At 44.1% G+C, this 24,306-nt stretch overlaps 1 protein-coding gene across 1 annotated transcript in view; it reads right to left on the reverse strand.

The window, feature by feature from the left end:
* LRRK1 (leucine rich repeat kinase 1) overlaps nucleotides 1-24,306 on the reverse strand; it is a 166,792-nt gene that overhangs the window by 4,462 nt on the left and 138,024 nt on the right. The gene's annotated exons all lie outside the window — the stretch shown is intronic.

Below are 24,306 nucleotides of genomic sequence, written 5' to 3' on the forward strand. Positions count from 1 at the left end.
GTCATACTTTAAGAAACACAATGCATTTGGTAATTTCCAGTTTTATTTACATCTTTCCAAAACATTTAAGTATTTGGTCCATAGTGATTTTGCCTCAAATTTCCATAAGCATTCTCACTTGCTAACACTGAGATCCCAGGGAAACTCCTGCTTTCCCAGCTCCTCATGCCCCCACCTCGGTCCCTTCCCCACCTCTCCCCTCACTGTGAACTCCGGCCACATCAATGTCCCCTGACAAGTGGCATCAACTGTGGAGCACATCCTCCCACCCTCATTGCTTTCTTTTTCTTCTATTTTGAAAATCTACCTTCTTGGATTTGGCCCTTGTGTGAGAGTTGGGGAGCATGAAGGTTGTGCAACCCCCGGGGGGGTTAATAATTTTCATCCGGTCTCATCACAGTTATACATCTAAATACATAAAATATATTTATACCTAGAAACCACTGCTTTTGTCTGTTGTATATATTACTGTTACATGTCATATTTTATTTAAGGGGGAGGGTCAGTACCAAACACAAACTTGGAAGGAGGAAGTGGAGGGAGTGAGTACTTGTCTGGATTTATCCATCAGGTCCAAGGGGGTGATGCTTGATTGGGACCCAACCTTCTCAGGGCCCTACCTTTGTCTGGAGGCAGGACCCCTCACGACTCCCCACCCCTGTGCTCACAGCACACATGCACACCAGGCGCCATTCCTATGACTTGGTTTTCTGGGAATTCCAGCCAGAAATCCTTCTGGGGAATCAATTAATTTCAACCCCTTGAAAAGAGCACCCCTCAGTGTGAAGGAATCATTTGGCAGTTCTGAATTTAATCATATGAGTTGGCTTCCCCGAGTCGTCCAGCTGTGACATATGATCACGATGCTGGGCCAGCCAAGAACATGGGACATTTCTGTGGAATGCTACTCTAGGGCTTCCTGGTGAAACAGAAAGTGTCCCTGCCCCTTGCTGACTTTCATCAAAGTGGAATCAGATGATAGACAACAAACATTTGTTGGTCAAGAGTGGGATACTTTGGCACAAGCCACCTGGCTTCAGGCAAACCACCAACCAGGCAGCCTCTGGCAGGAGGGTCTGTCAGCTACCCTCAGGGGAGGGGCCCCACCTAGTAAGGGTCAAAGGTGGTGGTAGTTGACTCTTTAGGGGTTTGTGTGGTAAGGGGTGCTCTCCAGGAGATACTCTGCCCATGAGGAAATGTACCTTATCACCCAAGCCCGAATGTCACAGCTCTTCTCTCAGGATGCTTGGTTGCCTCCTGGGGTATCTGTCTGATCTTTGGAGTGGGTCTTAAGCGTTACTTTCTGGTGTATCTGGAGCTTTAAAAGAGTTTCCTCATCTAGGCGTCTGAGAACGGGGTGGCAGAGGCCACCTCAGAGGAGGGTTTTTCCCTTTGAAGCTTGGATGCCTGCTGGTCTTATCTCAAACAGGCTCTGGTAGGGAGATGTGTGCCACTCCATCAGGGACTGCTATTTGATTCTGGGTATTGAGGGAGTGAGTCCTGAGCTTGTACACAAGGTTACTCTGAAGGCACAGATTCTGGAAATAAAGCCAGAATACAGATGGATAACCCAGGCCTTCTGGATTATAATAGGAAAAAACTACATGTTTTCAAAAGGTTGGGATATCTGCACATCCTCTTCTACTTTTATGATAACTACAATGTTGGTTTCCTGAAACCTTGAAAGGGAGCCACCCTTGCAAGTACATGTGCTAAGGGGTGGAGTGTTGCCATGTTGCCACTTGCTCACTGGGTTTTGATATTTGTTGGCAACCCCAAAAGGGATTCAAAGTGAAGCTGCCTTTAATTTGGAATTGATTGAGCATGTCTCCTCAGTTCCTATTAGCATGTGGGGCTTTGAAAAGAGCTTAATTCCTTAATGCTGGCCAAGAAATCAATATCCTAATTAGTGTTCAAAGCAGACAGCTATTTCCAAGCAAAACCTCCTGTTCTGGCATAATTGGCCTGGATTTTCAATTTCAAACCTCTTTTGTAAAATAATGGTAGTGCATGCTTTAAATTTATCAGAGGATCTTTCAAATGTTCAAACATAATTTGTGGGGTTGGGGAATATTACTCTGGAGTCCAACTTCTCTGTGTCCTACTGGGGAGAATGTTCTGGGCTTTATGGTTTGAAGATGATGGCTCCAGGAGTTATTAAGTGCCAGGCACTGACATAAGTTCTGGGAATACAATGGTGAAACAAAAGAGAAAAAGTTCCATCTCTGGTGGAGTTTATAGTCTAAGAGGGGACAGATATAGTGAGAGGCCCACAGGAATAAATGCACAGTGGCACCAGTGGTAGGAGACAGGCATGGTGTTGGACAGCTTATCCTGGAGACTTGGAGGAGTGACAACTGAGTTCTGGAAGATAGGTAGGTGGGGAGGGGGGAGGTGTGTCCAAGACACAGGAAGGTTGGTGTGGCTGGAGCAGAGATGAGCTATCAGTGCAGGCAGTGCTGAGAACTGATGTCTTCACCAAGAAAGAGAAACGCAGCCCCAGGAGTCCAGGAGATGGCCCGGCCCCTGGCGTGTTGGTGGGAGCTGGCCTGTTGCTCCCAGCTTGGTCCAGGTATCCCACAGACACAAAAAACCTCATGGGCACCAACACCAGGTGAGATGTCCCCGAGGCCATGATGAAGTGTAACAGACTGAGGCCACTTGAAAATCTTGTCTAAGCATAGACACAAAGTCAAGCTGCAAACCACAGAACAGCACACGTCCTTCTCTCTGGGTTCAAATCAGCGACTTGCTTCCTCACCTCCATCTAGGCTGCACCCCTGCACACAGCATTTATCATTTCTCAGACACCTAGTTGCAGAATGTTTCCCGCTTCCTGGAAACCCCCATCTAGAGCAGAGTCCCACTTCTTGGACACCCAAAGCCCTGACACGAGCCAAGCCCTCAGCCCTTTCCACATCCTCTGCCCAGATGTCCTCAGTCGTCCCAGGTGTCTGCCTCTCTCTCTGTGTTGGGTGATGCATCACCTGTTCCTGGTGGTGTTCACAGGAAACCCAGAGCAGAGGAAGGGGTGTCATTGGTGTTTTCTCTCCCCTCCCCCCGAACTTGCTCAGGCCCTAAGTTCCTGGTCCAAGAGCAGAGAGGGAGAAGAGAGCTGGGCCGCCACAAAGATATTGCTTGGACGTACCACCATTGTGATCTCACATGGGCAGCATTTTTTTTTTTTTTTTTTTGCGGTACGCGGGCCTCTCACTGTTGTGGCCTCTCCCGTTGCGGAGCACAGGCTCCGGACGCGCAGGCTCAGCGGCCATGGCTCACGGGCCCAGCCGCTCCGCGGCATGTGGGATCTTCCCGGACCGGGGCACGAACCCGCGTCCCCTGCATCGGCAGGCGGACCCTCAACCACTGCGCCACCAGGGAAGCCCCGGCAGCATTTTTTAAAGGAGTCTTTTTTCTGGGCATTGAGTTCTTCAGGGACCCCACCCCACATTCACCAGGGAAGGCTCTGCTGAGGGCTCTTGACCTGGGTGAGCACATTTCCAGAGGGCTGGAACCTCCAGCTTTTCTCTAGCATTTTGGCCCACGGTACTTAACCTTTGGAGTGGCTTTGGAGTGTAGTCTGTGCTCGCCCTGACTCTGCCATCAGAGGAGCGTGCTGGTCCAATCACATGGACACTGACTCACTGTATGCTCTACATTGCAGGGGGACAATAAGAGGATTCTAATGGGTCCTCTCAGGGCTCTGCTCGTGAGATTTGAGGTGAAGGGTGACGCACCCTCTGCTCTTCTTCCCCTCTGGGGAGTAGAGAGAAGACTCAAAAGACATCAGTGGCTCTTTCCAAAATTCTGCTCTGCATCCCAGCTACCCCTGATACTTTACAACCGCAGTGTGGGTGAGTTTAGGTGCCTTCAGAGCTTCAGCTGAAATGTAGAATCTATGTGCTTCAGAGGAAATGTGTGCAATATTCAGTTGGACTGGGCTCTCAGCACTTCAACCAAGAGCTGTTCCAGCTGGAGCAGGCCAGTTCTGGGCAGTCTGGGAGCAGGAGAAGGGGCCCCCAGAACACTTCCTGATCCCACTTTCTGCCCTTGTGCCTCAGCAGTACCCTGCCCTGGAATGAATGAGCTCGCATCCCATAAATACTCATCTCAGGGCAGCTGCCAATTCTGGCCCCACTCCTGAGGACCAGAGAGTTTGCATCTGTCCCACTTCCCTTGGCACTGAGGCCCGTGGCCATTAGGGTGGAGCTGAGCTCCAGAGCCAGCCTTGGTGGTGTGACCCAGCCGAGTCAGGAGCCTTGGTCCATGCCAGACAGCTTCCCCTGGTGAGGAGAGGCTGCGACAGCCACCCACACCCTCGGAGCCTGTGTCAGCCCCAGTGCAAGTCGAGTGGACCCCGGCTGTCCTCTTGAGAAGTGTGACCATTTAGTCTGAGGGGACAGACTAAGAGTGGCTAAGTTTTCCAGCTGCCCAGCTGCTCTCTCTGCCCAGCAGGGGAAGCCATGCCAAGTCCCAGCTGAGGGAGAGTGTGCAGTTTCTGATGACATCCTCTTAGAAAGGGTCTTCATACAGCCAGGGACCTGCATGATTGGGAGAAAGAGGCTAGTTTTATTCTTGGAAGTTCCAGCCAAATCAGGTTTATTGAATCACTTTACTGAATCCCAAGAGAAAGACCCTTTGCCTTCAGCCCTGAATGTAGGATTCCTGTTCTCATGTGGATTCTCTTCCAGCGGAATTTGGAGAGAGGCCTGGACTTGGAGCCTACCACTCCTTGTGTGATCACAGGCAAGCCACCTAACCTCTCTGGGCTTTGGCATTCTTTCTTTCTTTCTTTTTTTTTACTTTCTTTTTTAATTGAAGTATAGTTAATTTACAGTGTTGTGTTAGTTTCAAATGTACAGCAAAGTGATTCAGTTATACATATACATACACACATATCCTTTTTCAGATCCTTTTACACTATAGGCTCAAGATATTGAGTATATCAAGATATATACTCAAGATATTGAGTATAGTTCCCTGTACATCCTTGTTGTTTACCCCATCCTTGTTGTATAGTACATCCTTGTTGTTTACCCCATCCTTGTTGTATAGTACATCCTTGTTGTTTACCCCACACCTTTGGTAACCATAAGTTTGTTTTCTATGTCTGTGAGTATATTTGTTTTGTAAATAAGTTCATTTGTATAATTTTTTTAGATTGGACAAATAGATATCATATAATATTTGTCTTTTTCTGTCTGACTTATTTCACTTAATATGATAATCCCTACATCCATCCACATTGCTGCAAATGGCATTATTTCACTCTTTTTTAGGCCTGGGTAGTATTCCATTGTGTGTGTGTGTGTGTGTGTGTATATATATATATATATATATATATATACACACACACACACACACACACACATACACACACACACACACACACACACACACCACAGCTTCTTTATCCATTCATCTGTTGATGGACATTTAGGTTGCTTCCATGTCTTGGCTATTGTAAATAGTGATGCTATGAACATTGGGGTGCATGTATCTTTTTGCATTAGAGTTTCCTCTGGATACACGCCCAGGAGTGGGATTGTAGCATCACATGGTAACTCTATTTTTAGTTTTTTAACGAGTATGGAGATACTCTTCTCCATAGTGGCTGCACCAGTTTACATTCTCAGCAACAGTGCATGAGGGTTCCCTTTTTTCCACACACTTTCCAGCATTTATTATTTGTAGACTTTTTAGTAATTGCCATTCTGACTGGTGTGGGGTGATACCTCATTGTCGTTTTGATTTGTATTTATCTAATAATTAGCAATATTGAGCATCCTTTCATGCACCTGTTGGCCATCTGTATGTATTCTTTGGAGAAATGTATACTTAGGTCTTCTGCCCATTTTTTGACTGGGTTGCTTATTTTTTAATATTAAGCTGAATGAGCTGTTTTTATGTTTTGGAAATTAATTTCTTGTTAGTAGCATCATTTGCAAATATTTTCTCCCAGTCCATAGATTGTGTTTTCGTTTTGTTCATGGTTTCCTTTGCTGTGCAAAAGCTTTTAAGTGTAATTAGGTCCCATTTGTTTATATTTCCATTACTCTAGGAGACAGATTCAGAAAAATATTGCTGCGATTTATGTGACAGAGTGTTCTGTGGGCTTCAGTTTTCTTGTTTGCACAATATGCAACAGGAAGAAATGTGGGGTCTGAGGAAGGCAGTGCAGCCCCCTGAGGGTGGGTGAGGGCCTGGGGAGATAGCTGCCTATGCCCAGTGCCACAGTGGGCACTTGGGAGTTAAAAGAAGGTGGTAATCCCTGGTTGGTTTGCCCCATCTAGATGCTCAGGACTAATGAGTGGAAGGAACCTCCGGCCAGGCCTCTGCTGACTTGATTATTTTGAAATAAGGGAGGCTGGAATTCTGCCATAATTATCTCCATTCCTTACAAAGAAGTCTGGAGTCATGTCCCACATAGCTGGATTAGTGCTGCTTTTTGGTCTAATGTAACAATTAATTGAATGTGTGCGACAACATGGAATCATGACAAATGACCCCCTCCATGTTAAGATTTCTAACTTTTCAGAGGAGAACTACGTTGCATCATGGGCAAAAAACCTGATCTTTTAGCTTCATTCCTCCATGAGAGTTGCTGATTGAACAAAATAGACAAATACCCACAGGACGCCTTGGTCTCAGGCAGGGTGTCTGGACAGCTGCCAGGGTTTCTGCCAGAATGCTGTCGACTCTGCCTAGAGCTGCCCCTTCAGGCCGTCTCTAAGTACTGAATCCTGGAGCAGCATTTTAAAAAGCTGATTTGGTTCAGGCTTTTAAAAAATCAAAACAAAACAAACACCGACCCCCACGGTGATGAACAACAACTTTTCTCAGGCTTGGGAGAACTGTGTCCAGGTTGCCCCTGGTGACAACACATTCTGGGTTGGCCGCTCCTCTGGGTCTTTGTTTCCCAGGTGCACAATGGGGTTGGAGAAGGTCAAACTTGCTTCCGGCTGCACTTTCTGGGAGGCCAAACCCATACCTCAGGGCCTCTCTCCTGCGCTTAGCCCCTTGGTGGGCATTGCAGCAGGGAGAATAGAGCAATCTGTGTTGCAGGATTCCCAGGGTCTCTTGCCCGGGAGCAGATCATCTGATGGCAAACGATGGTGGCTGCTGACCGCCCAGGGCCCTGTTTGCTGCTGACCCCTTGGCCCCTGGATCTAGGAGTGCTTGCCCAGGCTGTCCATCCCGCTGCCCAGTCCCACGTCTACAACCACAGGGACCTGCTGTCCTACAATTTCCTGGAAACCTCTGCCCATCCATCCACTCTCAAGCAGTCTGGAGAGGAGAGCCGAGCCTAGGCCAGGAACAAGGGGCAAAGAGAAGGCCTGGGGCTTCCCTGGTGGCGCAGTGGTTGAGAGTCCGCCTGCTGATGCAGGAGACATGGGTTCATGTCCCGGTCTGGGAAGATCCTACATGCCGCGGAGCGGTTGGGCCCGTGAGCCATGGCTGCTGAGCCTGCGCGTCCGGAGCCTGTGCTCCGCAACGGGAGAGGCCACAGCAGTGAGAGGCCCGCGTACCGCAAAAAAAAAAAAAAAAAAAAAAAAGAGAAGGCCTGCTCCCCATCCCACTTCACCTTTCCACAGCAGCAGTGATTTGCTCCCACCCATCCTGAGGACTTGGTTGCTGCAGTAACTCATGACTTGAGCTCCATTCACGCATCAGGCTCAGAAACACTGAGCACAGGCCAGCAAATCCAGTCCTGGAACTCAGCCAGTGTGAACAGCCAGCTCTCAGCCACCAGTGCCTTCCTTGGGCTTGGGAAGATGCAGGCCAGCTCTGCCTGGCAGGGCCTGCTCACTTTGGTTCCCTGGGCCATGGGCGCTCACGGTAAAGCTGCCCTGTAGGAGACAGTTCCCATGGCCCTGAGCCTGGGTCATTATCTGCTAAAGAGGGGCCAGCTCTCCAAAGGACTGGTGGCCTCTCAGGTCCTGGCAGCATCTGTGAAAGGGAAAGGGGAGGAGGGGTGGTTGACACCGCTTTCAGGACACTTTCCTTGGCCAACTGTATTGTTTCTATTGTTGCATACCGAGTCACCCCACACTTAGTAGCATACAGCCAGCTTCCTATACTCATAGTTCTATGGTCCAGAATTTGGACAGGGCACAGCAGGCTGGCTTGCCTCCACCCTGTAATGTCTGAGGCCTCAGGTGACGACTGAGGGTGACCAGACAGCTGGAATCATCTGAAGACAACCTCCCTCTTGTTTCCCTCACATGATGCTGATTGTTGACTGGGACCTCAGCTGGGGCTGTTGGTCAGAGAGCATACACATGGCATCTCCGTGGGGCTTGGGCTTCCTTACAAGAAGGTGGCCTCGTCATAGACGCTTACCTGGTGGCTTAGGGCTCCAGAGGTGAATGAGCAGCTTCACACTGTGAGATTTGGAGGTCACACAACATCATTCCATTGGTTACAAGCAAGTCACAGGCTCCCCAGATTCAAGGGAGTCGGGCATACCCGCCCCCCACCTTGATAAGAAGAATGTGAAGGCCAATTGCAGTAAAGCACAGAGATGGGAGATACTGTCGATCTTTGGAAAACACAGTGGGACAGACCACTCATTGGCTTTCCTTCCCACTCTGTCCCAGCCACAGTCTAACTGTGCAGACAGCCATGGCCAGGCCTCTCCAGTGCCTTCTTCCTTTCCTCACTTCCGTGGGGCAGGTCCTCACAGGCCCACCAGTGAGCCCGACCACATGACATGGGGAAGCCCCTGCCCTTCCCACTGTGGCTGGGCTAAAGAGGCGCGTTCAGGGTTAAGTGGAGTTCAGAGGGCCACTTGGTTCTGTGGAGGATCCCTGGCTGCCTGCACCCACCTACCTCTCAGAATCCACAGCAATTCATGTGGCTTTGGGTCTTGTGTTTCTTGGCTCTCAACCTACAGCTCTGGAATGAGGGAAGCCAAGCAGAGCCTGGGGTTCCAAGAGCCCCCAGTGGCCCTGAGATTCCTCGGTGGCTGTCATGTAAGGGGGCAGGCTGTTCTTTATGGAACCGTGTTTGTGGGGGTGAACTGCAGATGTGCTCCCTGCAGCCTTTGGTGGCTGAGAAGCTCTGAGATGTTTGGCTGAGAAGCTCTGAGATATTTAGCTGAGAATAGTACAAGGATTAGTAGGTCCCAGCTGTGAGGGCTGTGGAGACTTCACAGTCCCAGAAGCTGCTTGTATCGAGACACTCTCACAGGAAAAGTTTTTGGGTTTCCAGACTTCCCCTCCACTCTTTGGCCTGCTCCTGATGTGCTGCTGACCCTCACCCCGTGCAAATCCCCAGAGTGGACACAGGGTTCTACTTGGGCCTGCACCTGGGCCACATGCTAGAAATGAAAGCAAAGCATGTGAGCGCACTCACACATACAAACCCACATGACACATACCACACCCCCACACCACACACACACGTGTGCACCACCCCACCCCATGCATACACAGGCACCCACACACATAGCCATACCACACACCACATACACCCCCACACCTACCCACCCACATGCACACACACACATCCCCACATGCACATGCACACTGACACCATACACACCCACACCACACACATACCACCCACACCCACACGTACACACACACAGGAAATACTCTTCACAAGCCTGTGGCATACGCAGAAAAGCAAAATTACATTTAAAAATTTTTCTAGAACACAAAGAATGCAAAATTTCGATTAGAAAGTTCCGAGAAGTTCAGAGAAGAAAGTTTGCCCTGACTCCCCTTCAGCTGGCCCCCCAGGCACACCAGGGCTCCTTTGGGCCTCTGTCTGCCCCAGCAGCTTCAGTGTCTGTATTTACATACGTCCACACACAGCCACAAGGATTCCTTCTTCCCCAGATGGGATCATACTTGGGAATACTTGGTAAAGTAAACTCATCAAGCCCACAAACTCTTCTCAGAGGGCCATCCATTTCTCTGCAGGCCATGGAGGCTGGGCCAGGCAGGCAGACGTGCAGGAGGGCAGGGGCTGGGTCTGTTGGAGCAGGGCGCCCTCTGGCCACGGGTCAGGGAACTTCTCCTGCCAGCCTAGTGAAATTGCAGGACACTGGAGAGACCCTCTGCAACTCCCCTCCTTTCCTGGGCTCAGGCAGGGAGAGGAGTTCTTGTATTTTTGGGAAACCGCATGTCTTTTTGGCCAAGCCCCAGGCTGCTGGCTACCATGGTTGGCCAAGTTCTTCCTCCAGTGTGGGAGAGGCAGGGCCCAGCCCTGGGCCTTACCCAAGGGTGCCACCATCTCCATCCGGGGACTAAAGATGGCTGGAGAGGAGTGGCTTTCCAAGAGGGATATCTGTACCCCAACCTCCATGTTCCCCTGGCTCAGGGTTCACCCAGCTGTCTCCCCATAACATAGGTCCTCCAAGCCCAGCTGCTGACCTTGATGTAACCCATTCCTGAGGACCAGGAGGGGATGAAGAAGGGAATGTCCTGTCATGATTTTGTATACAGCCTGCCCTGCTTCAAGCGATTGGAATTCCTCTTTAGGGCCTTGTTGCCTGGAGAACTGGGCCCCTCAGCTCTCATCCCTTATCATGGACAGCCATGGGCAGGAGGTGAAGAGGTGCATGCCTACAGCCATGCCTCTGGGCCCGGTCTCCTCCCTGGCATGAGCAGAAGTGGACAGAAAGACAGACAGGCTCTCCCACCAGGGACTGACACCACCATCGGCCCCAATGGTGCCAACATGAGGAAAGGTGTACAGGCTCATGCGCGAGTGTGTGTGTGTGTGTGTGTGTGTGTGTGTGTGAGAGAGAGAGAGAGAGAGAGAGAGAGAGAGAGAGAGAGAGAGAGAAGAGAGATAGGGGTTTTCAGCTATGTTCTGTGGATGTCATCCAAGAAGTATCAATAGGAAAGGCTCAGAAGCCTCCAGCTGGCACCTGGCCTGCGCACTGGGACCAGGGTGGGGCCTGCGGCACCTCCCCTAACCCCATCCTCGAGGGGTGTTGTCTCCTGAGGGTTTTCACGCCCATGCTGTTCTCTCCACAGCAGAAGGTCAGCCTATGAACACATCCTTACAATCTGCTGTTCCAGGCCTGTGTGAACACTGCCCACACACACTCACACACACACACACACACACACACACACACGCACACACACACACACACACACACACACACACTGCTGGGACACAGAGACCTTCCCTTTAACCTACCCCTGTTGTGAGCCTAGAACTAAGTCACTGCCCTCTGTGAAGGAGGATGCAGGACCTAAGAGCCTGAGAAGCCCACCCTGGGCCTTTAGGGCAGTCAGCAGAAGCGGGATTTGAATCTGGGTATCCCTGCATCTCCAGACCCACCATAGCCACCACACTGGGGAACAGAGACTCCCTTAGTCCTCAGCAACCCTGAAAGGAGGTTTGGGATGAAAGCCCTGGGCATTGGCTTTTGGGGTTTAGAGAGGCCGACCTTAGGGCCAGGCAGAGACCCTGTTCTTGGCGACCCCTGCCCTGTGCTCAGGGGGTGGTCTTTCTGTCCTAAGGACCCCTCTAGCCTCCTCATGCTGGGCTCAGTGTTTTACTGAGCACATGCCATGGGTTCTTTGTTAGTACGGGGGAGGTGGGCAGGATGGAGTGGTTGGAGGTCACAGGAGAGGGGCTGTGGGGGCCACCCTGCCATAAGGTGGTAGAAGGAAAGAAGGCCCGGTTGGTTTTCTGACTCTCGCCCCAGCTGCTGCTCACCACATCGCACTAGTTCAATGTTCTCTCAGTTCCAATCCCTGAAAATGAAAGTGAATGAAAAGGAAATTGCTAATTCTAAGCTTAAAGGGCAGGAGGTTAGGGGATGGGCAGACTGGCTGCTGGAAGGGGTGCAGCCCCTGGCTCTTGAGATGGCAAAGGCCCTGGGTTCCCACCCAACAGCCTCCTGGGGAGGAACGTCACCCTCACTGAGGAGTAGGTTGAGTTTGAGCCCATTCTCTGCTCTCCAGGCTCCACTGAAGGCAGCAAACACGTAGCGTACGTTGGATCAAATTTAAGCCATTGTTATAAATACAATTCAGATTAAAGGCTAATTTATTTTCACTTTTCCAGCTGCAGTTGGTTTGAAGCTTCAGTGACCTGACCCAGCTATTTCAGAGGTGGAGGTCTTTTCTAGGTCCTTCTGCTACATCTACATCGCCTGCAGAAGCTTCCACTCTCCTCTTGCCCCCTTCTCCCTGCTCCCTCCTTCCCTAGTCTCACACCAGCCCTGGACTTGAAGATGAGGATCTGTTCTAGGTGGGTGGGAAAGATGTCACCTTGTTCTGTGTAGCACAGAGGAAGTGAGAAGCTAGCTCCTGGTCCCTGTGTCCCTGTGCAGTGGAAACCAGGCCACCGTGCAGAGTTGTTTAGGATTCTCATAAGGGACCCGTGTGTGCTTGAAGGTCAGAGGCAAGACAAGGCTCTCCAGGGCACTAGGAGAAGCACCTCCTGGATTTGAAACATGCCCTGCCCTGCCACACCCACGTTATTTTTCTTCCCAGCTTTACTGAAGTGGGATTGACAAATAAAAATTGTACATATTTAGGTGTACAACATGATGTTTGGATACATGTGTATATTATGAAATGATTAACACAAGCTAATTAACATAGCCATTACCTCATATAGTTACCACTTTTTTTGGTGTGGTGAGAACACTTAAGATCTCTTAGCAAATTTCAAGCACACAATACATTATTTTTTATTTATTTATTTTTTGCGGTACGCAGGCCTCTCACTGCTGTGGCCTCTCCCGTTGAGCACAGGCTCCAGACGCGCAGGCTCAGCGGCCATGGCTCACGGGCCCAGCCGCTCCGCGGCATGTGGAATCTTCCCGGACTGGGGCACGAACCCATGTCCCCTGCATCGGCAGGTGGACTCTCAACCACTGCACCACCAGGGAAGCCCGCATGTGTCTTTTTGAATTATGGTTTTCTCTGGGTATATGCCCAGTAGTGGGATTGCTGGGTCATATGGTAGTTCTATTTTTAGTTTTTTAAGGAACCTCCATACTGTTCTCCACAGTGGCTGTATCAACTTACATTCCCACCAACAGTGCAAGAGTGTTCCCTTTTCTTCACAACTTCTCCCGCATTTATTGTTTGTAGATTTTTTGATGATGGCCATTCAGACTGGTGTGAGGTGATACCTCATTGTAGTTCTGATTTGCATTTCTCTAATAATTACTGATGTTGAACATCTTTTAATGTGCCTCTTGGCCACCTGTATGTCTTCTTTGGAGAAATGTCTATTTAGGTCTTCCACCCATTTTTTGATTGGGTTGTTTGTTTTTTTGATATTCAGTTCCATGAGCTGTTTGTATATTTTGCAGATTAATCATTTGTCTGTTGCTTCATTTGCAAATATTTTCTCCCATTCTGAGCATTGTCTTTTTGTCTTGTTTATGGTTTCCTTTGCTGTGCAAAAAGCTTTTAAGTTTAATTAGGTCCCATTTGTTTATTTTTGGTTTTATTTTCATTACTCTAGGAGGTGGGTCAAAAAAGATCTTGCTGTGGTTTATGTCAAAGAGTGTTCTGCCTATGTTTCCTCTAAGAGTTTTATAGTGTCCAGACTTACATTTAGGTCTTTAATCCATTTCGAGTTTATTTTTGTGTATGGTGTTTGGGAGTGTTCTAATTTCATTCTTTTACATGTAGCTGTCCAGTTTTTCCAGCACCGCTTATTGAAGAGGCTGTCTTTTCTCCAAGTATATTTTTGCTTCTTTTGTCATAGATTAGGTGACCATAGGTGTGTAGGTTTATCTGTGGGATTTCTATCCTGTTCCACTGATCTATATTTCTGTCTTTGTGCCAGTATCATACTATCTTGATTACTGAGCTTTGTAGTATAGTCTGAAGTCAGGGAGCCTGATTCCTCCAGCTCCATTTTTCTTTCTCAAGATTGCTTTGGCTAGTCAGGGTCTTTTCTGTTTCCATACAAATTGTAAAATTTTTGTTCTAATTCTGTGAAGAATGCCATTGGTAATTTGATAGTGATTGCACTGAATCTGTAGATTGCTTTGGGTAGTAGAGTCATTTTCACAATGTTGATTCTTCCAATCCAAGAACATGGTATATTTCTCCATCTGTTTGTGTCATCTTTGATTTTTTTCAACAGTGTTTTAAAGTTTTGTGAGTACAGGTCTTTTGCCTCCTTAGGTAGGTTTATTCCTAGATATTTTATTTTTTTGTTGCAATAGTAAATGGGATTGTTTCATTAATTCCTATTTCTGATCTTTCGTTGTTAGTGTATAAGAATGTGAGAGTTTTCTGTGCATTAATTTTGTATCCTGCAACTTTACCAAATTCATTGATTAGCTCTAGTAGTTTTCTGGTGGTATCTTCTTTTCTATGTATAGTATCATGTCATCTGCAAACAGTGACAGTTTTACTTCTTTTCTGATTTGGATTCCTTTCATTTCTTTTTCTTCTCTGATTGCTGTGTCTAGGACTTCCAAAACTATGTTGAACAAGAGTGGCGAGAGTGGACATCCTTGTCTTGTTCCTGATCTTAGAGGAAATGCTTTCAGTTTTTCACCATTGAGAATGATGTTGGCTGTGGGTTTGCCATATATGGCCTTTATTACGTTGAGGTAGGGTCCCTCTATGCCCACTTTCTGGAGAGTTTTTATTGTAAATGGTGTTGAATTTTGTCAAAAGCTTTTTCTGCTTCAATCGATCTGATCATATGGTTTTTATTCTTTAATCTATTAATATGGTGTATCACATTGATTGATTTGCGTATATTGAAGAATCTTTGCATTCCTGGGATAAATCTCACTTGATCATGGTGTATGATCCTTTTAATGTGTTGTTGGATTCTGTTTGCTAATATTTTGTTGAGGATATTTGCCTCTATGTTCATCAGTGATATTGGTCTGTAATTTTCTTTTTTGTGTTATTTGTGTGTGGTTTTGGTATCAGGGTGATGATGACCTCCCTCTGCAATTTTTTGGAAGAGTTTGAGAAGGATAGGTGTTAGCTCTTCTCTAAATGTTTGATAGAATTCACCTGTGAAGCCATCTGGTCCTGGACTTTTGTTGTTGGAAGGTTTTTAATTACAGTTTGAAATTCATTACTTGTGGTTCGTCTGTTTATATTTTCTAATTCTTACTTGTTCAGACTTGGAAGGTTGTACCTTTCCAAGAATTTGTCCATTTCTTCCAGGTTGTCCATTCTACTGGCATGTAGTTGCTTGTAGTAGTCTCTTATGATCCTTTGTATTTCTGCAGTGTCAGTTATAATTTCTCCTTTTTCATTTCTAGTTTTATTGATTTGAGTCCTCTCCCTTTTTTTCTTGATGAGTCTGGCTAAATGTTTATCAATTTTGTTTATCTTCTCAAAGAACCAACTTTTAGTTTTATTGATCTTTGCTCTTGTTTTCATTTCTATTTCATTTATTTCTGCTCTGATATTTATGATTTCTTTCCTTCTGCTAAAATTGGGTTTTCTTTGTTCTTTCTCTAGTTGGTTTAGGTATAAGGTTAGATGTTTACCTGAGTTTTTTTGTTTCTTGAGGTGAGATTGAATTGCTTTAAACTTCCCTCTTAGAACTGCTTTTGCTGCATCCCATAGGTTTTGGGTCATCGTGTTTTCATTGTCATTTGTTTCTATGGATTTTTAAATTTCCTCTTTTATTTGCTCAGTGATCTCTTGGTTATTTAACAACACACTGTTTAACCTCCATGCGTTTGTGTTTTTTACAGTTTTTTTGTTTTTGTAATTGATTTCTAATCTCAGAGTTGTGGTCAGAAAAGATGCTTGATATGATTTCAATTTTCTTAATTTTTCTGAGGCTTGATTCATGATGCTAGATGTGATCTATCCTGAAGAATGTTCCATGTGCACTTGAGAAGAAAGTGTATCCTGCCACTTTGGGTGAAATGTCCTATAAATATCAATTAAATCTATCTGGTCTATTGTGTCATTTAAAACTTGTGTTTTCTTATTTATTTTCTGTCTAGATGATCTGTCCATTGGTGTAAGTGGGTTAACACCCCCCACTAATATTGTGTTACTGTTGAATTCCCCTTTTATGGCTGTTAGCATTTGCCTTATGTATTAAGGTGCTCCTATGTTGGGTGCATAAATATTTATAATTGTTATATCTTCTTTTTGGATTGATCTCTTGATCATTATGTAGTGCCCTTCCTTACCTCTTGTAACAGTCTTTATTTTAAAGTCTATTTTATCTGATATGAGTATTGCTACTCCAGCTTTCTTTTGATTTCCATTTTCATGGAGTATCTTTTTCCATCCCCTCACTTTCAGTCTGTATGTGTCCCTAAATCTGAAGTGGGTCTCTTGTAGACAGCATATATATGGGTTTTGTTTTTGTATCCATTCCACCAGTCCATTGGAGCATTTAATCCATTTACATTCAAGGTAATTACCAATATGTATGTTCCTATTACCATTTTGTTAATTGTTTTGGGTTTGTTTCTGTGGGTCTTTTTCTTCTCTTGTGTTTAGCAGTTGTTGTAAAGCTGGTTTGGTGGTGCTGAATTCTCTTAGCTTTTGCTTGTCTGTGAAACTTTTGATTTCTCTGCCAAATCTGAATGAGATCCTTGCTGGGTAGAGTAATCTTGGTTGTAGGTTTTCCTTCTCAATACTTTAAATATATCCTGCCACTCTCTTCTGGTCTGCAAAGTTTCTGCTGAAAAATCTGCTGATAACCTTAGGGGGATTACCTTGAATGTTTTTTCCTCTTGCTGCTTTTATTTTTACTTTTTAGAGGTTAATGATTTTTATTTTTTTTTTGGTTGTGTTGGGTCTTCATTGCTGTGCATGGGCTTTCTCTAGTTGTGGTGAGCAGGGGCTGTTCTTCGTTGCAGTGTGCAGGCTTCTCATTGGGGTGGCTTCTCTTGTTGTGGAGTGTGGGCTCTAGGCATGTGAGCTTCAGTAGTTGTGGCATGTGGGCTCCGTAATTGTGGCTCACAGGCTCTAGAGCACAGGCTCAGTTGTTGTGGTGCAGGGGCTTAGTTGCTCTGCAGCATGTGGGACTTGCCTGGATTGAGCCTGTGTCCCCTGCATTGGCAGGCGGACTCTTAACCACTGCACCACCAAAGAAGTCTCCCTTGCTGCTTTTAATATTTTTTCTTTGAAATTAATTTTTGTTAGTTTTAATAATATGTGTCTTGGTGTGTTTCTCCTAGGGTTTATCCTGTATGGGACTCTCTGTGCTTCCTGGACTTGGGTGGCTATTTCCTTTCTCATGTTAGGGAAGTTTTTGACTACAATCTCTTCAAATATTTTCTCATACCCTTTTTCTTTCTTTTCTTCTTCTGGGACCCCTATAATTCGAATGTTGTGCATTTAATGTTGTCCCAGAAGTCTCTGAGACTGTCCTCAATTCTTTTCATTCTTTTTTTCTTTATTCTGTTCCTCAGCAGTTATTTCCACCCTTCTATCTTCCAGCTCACTTATTCATTCTTCTACCTCAGTTATTCTATTATTGATTCCTTCTAGTGTATGTTTCATTTCAGTTATTGTGTTGTTCATCACTGTTTGTTCTTTAGTTCTTCTAGGTCTTTATTAAACATTTCTTGTATTTTCTTGATCCATGCCTCCATTCTATTTCCGAGATTTTGGATCATCTTTACTATCATTACTCTGAATTCTTTTTCAGGTAGGTTGCCTATTTCCTGTTCATTTATTTGGTCTTGGTAAGTTTTTACCTTGCTCCTTCATCTGTAACATATTTTTTTGTTGTCTCATTTTTTGATGGGTGGGGCTGTGTTCCTGTCTGACTGGTTGTTTGGCCTGAGGCTTACAGCACTGGAGTTTGCAGGCAGTTGGGTAGAGCTGGGTCTTGGTGCTGAGATTAGGACCTCTGGGAGACCTCACTCTGATGAATATTCCTTGGGGTCTGAGGTTCTCTGTTAGTCCAGTGGTTTGGACTCAGTGCTCCCACCACAGGAGTTCAGGCCCGACCCCTGGTCTGGTAGCTTGGGGGTTCCTCCTGTCCCCTTAGGGGTTTGGGGTCCCCCACCAGTGCCTGTTAGGTACCCTAGTTGTGAGGAGATGTGAACTCCATGTCCTCCTACTCCACCATCTTGCGTCCACCCTTGCCTCTGGCTTATTTCATTTAGCATAATGTCCTCCAGTGTTGCAACCTCTAATGTTGCAAATGAAGGATTTCCTTCTTTTTCTAAAAGCTGAATAATATCCCTTTGTATATATATACCATTTGTTTTTTATCCATTCATCTGTTGATAGACACTTAGGTTATTTTCATATCTAGGCTACTAGAAATGATGCTGCAGTGAACATGGTGGTGCAGATATCTCTTCAAGATATCGATTTTATTTTCTTTGGATATATACCCAGAAGTGGGATTGCTGGATTATATGGTAGTTCTCTTTTAAATTCTTTTTTGAGGAAACTCCATACTGTTTTCCATAACAGCTGTACCAATTTACATTCCCACCAACAGTATATGTTTCTGTTATCCACAGTCACACCAACACTTGTTATCTCTTGACTTTTTATAATAAAACCATTCTAAGAGGTGTGAGGTGATATCTCATTGTGGTTTTGATTCACATTTCCTTGTGATTAGTGATGTTGAGCATCTTTTCATATACCTGATGGCTATTGTCTGTAGTGGTAGTAGTTGTTGTTTATTTTTGCTTTTGTTGCCTATGCTTTTGGTATCAAATCCAAAAATTCATCGCCAAGACCAATGTCAATGAGTTTTCTTCTAGGAGTTTTACAATTTCAGGGCTAACATTTAAGTCTTAAATCCACTTTGAGTTGATTTTTGTGTCCAGTGTAAAACAAGGGGCCAATTTTATTCTTTTGCATATGGATATTCAATTTTCCCAAGATCATTTATTGAAGAGACAATCCTTGCCCATTGTATATTCTTGGTGATTCTGTCAAAGATTAGTTGATCATCATATATGAGTGGGTTTATTTCTGGGCTCTGAATTCTGTCCCACAAGTCTGTCTGGTTTTTTTTTTTTTTTTCCTGGAATCATACTGTTTTGATTTCTATATTTTTAAAATATAGTTTGATATCAGGAAGTGTAATGCCTCCAGCTTTGTTCTTCTTGCTTGAGATTTCTTTAGCTATTTGGGATCTTGTGGTTCCATATAAAATTAGGACTTTTTTTTCTCTTTCTGTGGAATACACCACTGGAATTTTGATAGGGGTTGCATTGAATCTGTAGATTGCTATGAATATTTTAACAATATTAATTATTCCAATCCAGGAACATTGGATATCCTTCTATTTATTCCTGTCTTTTTCAGTTTCTTTAATCAATGTTCTATAGTTTTCAGTGTACAGATCTTTCATCTCTTTGGTTAAATTTATTTTTAAGTATTTTACTCTTTTAAATGCTATTGAATATGGAAATATTTTCTTAATTTCATTTTTAGATAGTTTGTTTTTGGTGTATAGAAACACAACTAACTTTTGTATGTTGATTTTGTATCCTGAAACTTAAATGAACTTGTTTATTAGTTTTAGCAGTTTTGTGTGTGTGTGTGTTTGTGTGTGTGTGTGTGTAATCTTTAGTGTTTTCTATATATATATAATCATGTTAGTTGCAAACAGAGGCCATCTTACTTCTTCCTTTCCTATTTGGATGCCTCTAATTTCTTTTTCATGCCTAATTGCTCTGGATAGGACTTCCAGTACTATGTTGAATAGTAGTGGTGATAGTAACATCCTTGTCTTGTTGAGTATGATGTTAGCTGTGGGCTTGTCATATATAACATATTATGTTGACAGCTTTTTTTTTTAATCATGAAATGTTGTTGAATTTTGTCACGTGATTTTCCTGCATCTATTGAGATTACTATATGATATTTATCCTTCATTCTGTTAATGTGGTATATCACATTGATTTGCATATGTTGGACCATCCTTGCAACCCAGGGATAAATCCCATTTGATCATGGTATATGATCTTTTGAATTCGGTTGAATTTGATTTGCCAGTATTTTGTTGAGGATTTTTACATCTATGTTCAGAGATATTGGCCTATAATTTTCTTTTCTTGCAGTGTCCTTATCTGCCTTCAGTATCAGGGTAATGCTGACCTTGTAAAATGGGTCTGGAAGTGTTCTTTCCTTTTCAATTTTTGGGAAAAGTTTGAGAAGGATTGGTATTAATTCATTAAATCTTTGGGAGAATTCACCAGTGAAGCCACCTGGTCCTGGACTTTTCTTTGTTGGGAGATTTTTGAATACTGATTCAATCTTCTTACTTTTTATTGTCTGTTCAGATTTTCTGTTTCTTCATGATTCAGTCTTGGTAGATTGCATGTCTCTAGGAATTTATCTATTTCTTCTAGGTTATCCAATTTGTTGGGGGTATAATTGTTCATACTAGTCTCTCATGATCCTTTGTATTTCAGTGGTATCAGTTGTAATGTCTCCTCATTCATTTCTGATTTATTTATTTGAGTCTTCTGTTTTTTTCCTTAGTATAGCTAAGTGTTTGTCAATATTGTTTATTTTTTCAAAAAGCAAGCTCACTTTTGATTTTTCTATGGTTTTTCTAGTCCATTGTTTACTTCTGCTCTGACCTTTGTTATTTTGTTCTTTATGCTAACTTTGGTCTTATTATATTCTTTTTATTCTAGTTCCTTGAGGTGTAAAGTTAGATTATTTGAGATATTTCTTTTTCTTAATGTAGGTGTTTATCAATATAAACTTCCCCCTTAGAGCTGCATTGCATCCCATAAGTTTTGATATGTTGTGTTTCCATTTTTTGTTTGTTTCAAGATATTTTTTTAATTTCTCTTTTGATTTCTTCTTTGACCAGTGGTTGCTCAGGTATGTGTTGTTGAATTTTCACATATCTGTGAATTTTCCAGGTTTCCTTATCTTACTGATGTCTAGTTTCTTACTATTGTGGTTATAAAAAATACTATAATTTCGATCTTTTAAATTTGTTATGACTTGTTTTGTGACCTAACATATGATCTACCCTGGAGAATATTTCATGTGCACTTAAGAATGTGTACTTTGCTGCTGTTGGATGGAATGTTTTGTATTTGTCTGTTAGGCAGATTTGATCTAAAGTGTAGTTCAAGTCCAATGTTTCTTTAATGATTTTCTGTCTGGGTGTTTTACCCATTGTTGCAATGGGGTATTGGAGTCCCCTACTATTATTGTATTTCTGTCTACTCCTTTCAGATCTGTTAATATTTGCTTTATATCTTTTGGTGCTCTGATGTTGGGTTCATGTATATTTCCAATTGTTATATCCTCTTAATGAATTCACCCCTTTGTCACTGTATAATGACATTATTTGTCTTTTGTTACAGTCTTTGTCTTAAAGTCTGTTTTGTCTGCTATAAGTAAGTATAGCTACCCCTGTTCTTTTTTGGTTTCTATTGCCTAGAATACCTTTTTCCATCCCTTCACTTTCAGCATATGTGTGCTTTAAAGCTGAAGTGAGTCTCTTGTAAGAGCATATAGTTGGGTCTTATTTTTTATTTATTCAGCCACTCATTTTTTTTTGATTGGGGAATTATATATATATATATAATATATCTATAATCATATATTTAAAGTATAGTTGATGTACAATATTATATAAGTTACAGGTGTACAATATAGTGATTCACAATTTTAAAGGTTATACTCCATTTATAGTTCTTATAAAATATTATATTTCTATTTAAAGTAATTATTGATAGGTAAGGACTATTGCCATCTTTTCCATTATTTTCTAGCTTTTTTGTCGTTCTTTCATTCTTTTTTTTTTTTGTGTGATACACAGGCCTCTCACTGTTGTGGCCTCTCCTGTTGCAGAGCACAGGCTCTGGACGTGCAGGCCCAGTGGCCATGGCTCACGGGCCCAGCTGCTCCGCAGCATGTGGGATCCTCCTGGACCGGGGCATGAACCTGTGTCCCCTGCATTGGCAGGTGGACTCTCAACCACTGCACCACCAGGGAAGCCCTCATTCTTTCATTCTTTTCTTCCTCTCTTACTGTCTTTCTTTGTGATTTGGTGATTTTTTTTTTTTTGCAGTGTTATGCTTGGATTTCTTTCTCTTTAACCTTTGTGTTATCTACTACAGGTTTATTCTTTGTAGTTACCAGGAGGCTTACAGAAAACATCTTATAACAACCTATCTTAAGGTGATAAGAACACATATAAAAACTCTACCTACAGTGGGCCATGATGCAGACCATGGGCTCCCATCTGTGTCTCCTTTTTGCAGTCCCCAGGGTGGGGAAGGGAAGTCCTAGAGGTGCATGGCCCATGGGATGGTGTCAGGCCATCCCTGACCTCCCAAATTGCAGCTCTGTGTCACCCCTTGAAGGTTTGCCTTTGCAGAATCACACAGGTGTGCCCAGCAAGGCACCTGTGCTGATCTTTCTTCCCACTACTCACTTCTTCTGGGTCCTTTGTGGGTGCAGGGAAGGTGGGGGTGTCTATCCTGGAGTGGGGTGGCTTGGAAATGATGTTGTCATACTCTGGATCTTTCTGGCCCCTAGGTCAGAGAAATGGGGGATTTCCAGCATTTTAAGACAGCAAAACCAAAGCATCTCCATGGCCATCCCTCTGCCTTCATTTAACTCTGGGATTGTGAGCATTTCCTGGGTGTGAGTCTGGGAGCCAGCTATGTGCATGCTGTTGGGCTCACATGTTACTGTCTGTACATTGTTGATGCCCAGTTTATCTGGCTCATGAATCTATTAAACATGCAAAAATAACCCATCTCTAAATATTAATACACTTCTTATATATCTAACACATAACACCTGAGTATTGGCAATTTTCCCCAATTAAACATTATTTAAATTTTATTGAATCCTACTTATAAACAATTAAAATCGAAGTCTAAAATACAGACCACCTTCAGTGCTTTGAACATGCTAACAGTCGAGTGCTGTACTCACTATAAAACTGTGATCCAAATGCTACCTACTGCCTTAGATTCACCTTTTTCTTCCTTGTTCTGCACTAACCTTCTTCTTATTCATATTCATAGTTCTTCCTATGGTTTCTGAGCCTTTCTAGGGTTGCAACGTATGAGTTCTGCACTCTAATATGGGAGAAGGGGGTTTCCTTACACCACCAAGTAATTCTCTGACACCAGCTGGAGGTCTTACAATTCAATTCAAATCTGACACTATCTACCAAGAGATAGCATCAGATTCCTAAAAGACTGCCATCCCCTTGCCCCTGACACACATTTCAGATGCCAATTGCAAGTCCAGGTCATCACCTGCGCTTTTAACCGACTGGCTGTAGATTGGAGGTTCCAATGAGCCCCACCTTGGGTTTGACTGATTTGGTAGAGTGGCTCACAAAACTCAGAGAAGCATATTACTTACTAGATTATCAGTTTATTATAAAAGTATGTAACTCAAGAACAGCCAGGTGGAAGAAATGTATAGGGCAAGGCACAGGGAAAGAGTGTGGAGCTTCCATGCCCTCTCTGGGTGCACCCACCCTCCCCAAACTTCCATATGTTCACCAACCCAGAAGCTCTTCAACTCTGTCCTTTTGGGTTTTTATGGAGACTTCATTACAAAGGTATGATTGATTAAATCATGGGTCATTCCTGATTAATTCAAACTGTAGCCCTTCTCCCCTCCCTGTAGGTCAGGAGGTGGGACTGAAAATTCCAACTCTCTAATCACATCGATCACATGGTTGGTTCTCCTGGCAACCAGTCCCTACCCTTAGGTGCATCCAAAGGTCACTCATTAACATAAAAAAAGACACCTTTATCCCTCTTATCACATAGGAAATTCCAAGGGTTTTAGGAACTCTGTGCCAGAAACTGAGACAAAGATTAAATACACATTTCTTATTATAAATCACATCCCAGGATGCTATTTCCAGACCCCAGTGAGAAAAGATCTCAGATGCTGATAATGGAGGACCTGGGCTGTGGATAATTCCCTTGGGCAGGGCTTCTGGCAGCTCCTCCCAAGGTGACTGCACAAGCTTCATGAAGCGTTTGCTCACTGAATCTGTAGGACATTTCAAGCTCAAGCTTTTCATGAAGCTTTGTGTTTTTTGTAGTCCACCTCCCAAAGTGAGGCATTCTTTAACTGCCATTTGTCCCACCCACAGGCTATGATGATTTGCTCTGCTAGCATCATGAGAAACACATCTTGTTCACATCTTCCAGAAAGGACAACTTGAGGTTCCTTTCCAGGCAGAAGGGTGAGAGTGCAGGCCCCTCTCCTCTTGGATCTGCCCACCACTCACGGCAGACCCTGTTTCTAGCTGGTCATCAAGGGCAATAGTCATCTCCTTTCAAGATGACTTTTCCTGAGTTTGTGTTTTCCTCTTACACAGATTTAAAAAATGTTTTTTATTATTATTATTTTTTATTTTCAAAAACAACTTTATTCATGA

Source organism: Lagenorhynchus albirostris, chromosome 1, assembly GCF_949774975.1.
Source record: "Lagenorhynchus albirostris chromosome 1, mLagAlb1.1, whole genome shotgun sequence".
Lineage (NCBI taxonomy): Eukaryota > Metazoa > Chordata > Mammalia > Artiodactyla > Delphinidae > Lagenorhynchus > Lagenorhynchus albirostris.